Source organism: Platichthys flesus, chromosome 23 (genome assembly GCF_949316205.1).
Source record: "Platichthys flesus chromosome 23, fPlaFle2.1, whole genome shotgun sequence".
In the NCBI taxonomy this organism is placed as follows: domain Eukaryota; kingdom Metazoa; phylum Chordata; class Actinopteri; order Pleuronectiformes; family Pleuronectidae; genus Platichthys; species Platichthys flesus.
Window position 1 is genome coordinate 8,868,335 of NC_084967.1, and position 5,176 is coordinate 8,873,510.

Sequence of the window (5,176 nt, forward strand, 5' to 3'; positions counted from 1 at the left end):
TTAAACCGGGTTTTTAAAAAACTGGGTTTCACCTTCCCTGTGGTTTCCACACATCATCCAAACATCAGCATATGGCAAAGCAATGAGCCCCGAGTGATGGGTCAAACACAGTCGCTGTCTCAGTGATGTTGGACGATTGTCAATAAAGTTAAATGGATCGCAGATGGGTGTTAAACTTTGATCTCGTATTCTTCCAGGAGCGCGGCGGAAGCCATTTTGAACCCCCATCTAAAAGCTGTGGCGCAGGCGTCATCCTCACATGTGGATTTCGCGTCGGCTGGCCCCAGTTATTGTGATAAGCCGCCGAGTGGGCTCTTGTTTTTAACGTCACTATTAATCGTCAATCACATTCTCTTCCCTTCTCTCTTTTTTAAAAAAATCGGAGGCATACATATTTATGAAGTCTGGTGTTTTTGTGTGGACATTTGTGACTGATTATGTGCACTTTTTTTAATCCGAACTTGGAGTCCAGATGTGCAGTTACACAAGATGAAGGTCAGTCATTATTCATCTCCCCGCGTCCCCGTTCCTTGAGGAATATGGTGTTTGTTTGCATTCAAACACAGCGACAGGCCCTCCATTTTTATTTAATGAGTCCGTGAATTCATGTCTATTCCCCGTCCAGACAGAACGACTCAAACTGCCAAACACTGAGTCTGCCTCCTTTGACAGCCGAGCCAAACGAAGGTTGAATGTTTTGATCAGACAGCCTCAAACACTCCTTTACTTGGAGAAAAAGAAAAAAAAGAACTTACCATAATGCTATTAATCATATGAGGGTGCCAGGGTTCAGCTGGTGTCACGGTCATCTTCAAAAAAAGCCTTACTTATTAATTTCTTCTCATTCCGAAGAGACGTGTGTGTGTGTAAAAGTCTTTGAAGGTTTGATCAGGTACAGGTGCCGCTTCTCGCCATTCAGAGCGGCAACTCAACTCTTTAGCCCGGCCATTAAAGTCGATGCAGGGCCAGCGTGGGCCAAATTTTTTGAATTTCTATGAGAATGGCAGTCTGCAAAGAAATAGGCTCATTATGGATAATTACAGATGTTCTGTCCTGCAGACATGTTCTGCCAATTCCTGCAAAAGTTAGTTTTCAACAAGTGAAATACTCCTAACCTGCAGTAGCATTGTGTGAAAATAAGCGTCCATCAGAAATGCCTCAGACAAGTAAAACAGGAATATGTACAATATGTGAGACTTCAGATTCAAGGGGGGGGGGGGGGGGGGGCGGGGGTACTTATGTTGCCAATTACAACACAAGCAAACTCACTGACTTTTAGAAAGGCTCTGGTTCTGCCATAAAATCCCCTCATTTCCCTGTTGACTTTTCTGAAAATCCTTACAAAAAGATGTTTAAGCCTGGAACCAATATGAATCTTGACTATGAAAAAATTACACTCAGAGAAAAACCTAATTTTGGAAAACAGGAAAAAAATGCAAAGGAACTGTGGGTAATAAGGTAATTATTTTAAGAGTTGAGAAACTATGCATTTCATAAACCATTACAAAACCATTTCCAATGACTTCCAGCTCGCTTCTTTTTCACCCTGTTTCAGTGATTTTCACCCTCTTGACAAACTGCAGCATGGTTGATCTGTGGTATTAATAATATTATGCTGAACCATGCGATATGTAGCCGTAATGTTTTTAGCGCTTGCAGTAAATTTCCATTTCCATGGTAACAGTGAGATCCACCAATAAGAGACGACGCTTTACCACCAGATTGTGGGTAGTGTGGTGTTTCTCCTTGACATCGCAAATGAAATATGGTTTTTCTTAAAATGCAGTTAATATCATACAGACTTATAACATCATTTCACAACCTCATAGCTTGCAAGTGTGCATTGGCTGGTTTCAATAGTATGTATCCATACAGGGTTAGTGGCATACAGCTGTTACAATATCTTAAATAAGTTCTTGTTTTTCATTGGTAATCAGATACGATACACCAAGTCCTAGTATCTGAATAGGTATTAGGAAGGGGAAAAGGTATTGGAACATCACTACTTTGGACAGTAAGGCTGGTCGTCCGTCCCCCCCCCCCCCCCCCCCCCCCCCCCCCCCCCCACACACACACACACACTTCCAGCCTTTAAAAGAACTGATTGCTGGCTCCAGAACAAATTCTCCAAATGTGCGAGAGCGGTATCAATCTTCTCATCCAGCTCCTGTCAAAGAAGAGAATAAGCCTATTTCCTAAACTGTCAAAGCATTGCTTCAACCAGTTTTATTAGAATATGTATTACAGACAAGCGGCAAAGACTTACAGGGCCTAAGGAAGATGCTGGAGCTTACACAGTGTTTTGAGATTTGTGTGTGTATGTCAGGGAAAAGCTCGACACAGAGACGGCTGTTTGTTTGGGGCAGGCAACGGAGGATTAGTCTTGTCGGCGGCATGTAACCCCGACTGAGCCGGTACTCCTCTTCGCCACTACACACTCCAGCAATCAGGCAGGCTGCCAAACAAACAGATGAAGTCAACAGAGAGACATTTTCCTTGTGTCTTCTGAGTTGTGACGGCAACAGACGCAACACTGACACCGACGCTTGACACAGTGTGACAGCCCTACTGTGTCTACACAGCCGGCTCCACTTTGACTTATTTTGAGGGAGGGAGGGAGTCGCGGGTTGACACTGTGCACATGATCACACACAATATAATGTTTGTCAGCAGCAACAGCGCTGTCACCGTGTAAGAGAGACAAGAACACAACGCGGGTTGATTTCACGGCTGCAGGCGTGTTGCATGTACACGATTTCCATCTGAGGGGAGCAGTCGACTTTTCAGGGTGCACACTTTGGACTCAATCTCCGAGGTGAACTGTGGCCATTACACACTGCAAGGTCAAACTCCCATTACTTAATGCAATTTTATCCCTGATTTTCTTTTCCTTACCGGCCCCCATCCCTCAATTATATCTCCACATCCCCACCCAGACAGGCCAACTGAAGCACTGCATGCTGGTTAACGGAGTTCTTGGCTCGGAGCAGCTCTAGGGGATGGAGTGAGGGAGTATCTGTATCCAAGTAATTACAGTCTGAGGGGGCACAGAGGTCCTCTGTGATTACACATCAGCACTGTAATGGATTCAACACTTATAGACGGAGTGAGGGAGCCGCGTTCCTTACCCTTCCCGTTGCGGAGCGGGGGGGCAGGCGAGGTTGGGCGGGGTAGGTAGGTATATCTGCAAAGATGGATTACGCGGGGTTTGCCGAGTTCAACATTGACACAGATTCATCGTAAATCATTATGCCGGGGACCCGGAGTGATTTCTGCATTAGGAGCAGAAAATGGAGTTCAGCCAGTCAATGAGGGAGGGCATATTTCACATCAATCACCTCCACACTCTTATGTTACCGAGGCTTAAATCTCACTTATACTGTTACCAATAGGGTTCAATGTCTATGATGGCAATCAGCAAGACACTGCACTAACAATACCCACTGACTACACAGGAGACGCGGCACGGGGCTGCATTGCCATTTATTTAAAGTGAATTATATATGAATTGAAATGGAGGAAAGTAAAAGATGGTGTTGGCACCGAGGAGTTTGTTGAGATTGAAACTCTGTTGTATTTGCAGTTGATAGTTTTTTAAAACTTTTAACTCATGCTGGCTGACTTTGCAGCTGAGGTCCTGCTGCTGATTGATCGTATTCTTCATGGAGATAAAGTTACCTCGAGGCCTGGGACTGTAACTGAGGTTGTAAAGGTATCCGATAAGAAATACTCCAGATACGAGGGGTGAAGCACAGTTCTTGCGGGGAACAAACACTGGGGTTTAACTCAAGAGTTCGGTTCAAGTTAGATTTACTTTCACATTGTTAGAGGCCCTCATGCACAGATGACAGTTTGTGGACATGTACAGAAGGAGTAAATCTTCTCATAGCCACAAACTGTAATTTGGTGAAGATGACAAACTATGGCCATCACCGAAAAGCAGTATGATTAATTCAAATAAGGAAAAAGTGAATTTTAAATAGGTAAAATTAGCTTTTCATTAAAAAAATCATGCTCCGCTTTTACCAAAAGACAGAAAAAGGCTAAATTTGTTATTCTACACAGTGACCTTACTTATGTTTGGACTTAAATAGACTCAGTTTATACTTCAAATCCATGATTCAATCACAAGTGGCAGCTACTACAAGATTAAGATTAAGATATGTTTATTTATACCAAACACATGCACAGACATGCACTACACACTCATGCAATGGTAGGTAAATTTAACTTCTGCTTTTGACCCATCTGGTGCAGGACACACAGAGCAGTGAGCGACCATGTACGGCACTCGGGGAGCAGATGTTAGGGGAGTAAGGTGCCTTGCTCAGGGCACTAGACAGGGTAGGGAGACTCTTGGATTTTTGGACAGATCAATACAGGTTCATCTTTTGTTGTCTGTCCGTGGAGTCGAACCCGAGACGAACCAGAGACCTTCTTTGCCATAGTCCAAGTTTCTACACTAGACCACAGGTTTGAATGGATCCAAATGACTCCTTAATGCATCTTAGATTGGATCAACTCCAGGGGGTTTAACTCCTGACCTCTTATTAACCTTAAACCTCTTATAAACAGTTGAGAAATATAGATTCTAATGACTTGCTATGTTTGGAGTGTAGGAGGAGTAGTGCTGCTTATAGAGTACTGACAGGACCAATCACAGATATGGAGCATATGTAAACAATTGTGATCTCAATATTTTAAGTGTTCATTTGAAATGATCATATCAATCAATCTCGACCTTAATATGTTATGAATGAAAAACTTTATTTAAGTCCATTCATTTTTTGCCATGTACTTTGTAAAGCGATTTGTAACCTTGTTTAGATAAGATACTAATAAAGTTATTATTATATAAAACAACCAAAAAATGTGCTTAGAGATTCAAGTTAAGAAAACGAAGATAATGAAGTCACATGATTGACCAATCAACCAATTAAAAATAAACTGATGAGCTCAGCCACTGGACTTTACCAACTTCTGAGATGTTGTATTCAAGTCCCAAAGTAAGGCCCGGAATTTTCAGCACTCGATATCACACAGTGTCAAATGTAGAGTTAAAACCTTTTACGAATACTTTTTGCAAACATATATATATTTTGAAGTTGTTTCGAACTTGAAATTGAGGGCACAGATGTTTAGGGAGGGCTCAGTTCACTCCTCTGCCGCCCAGGGA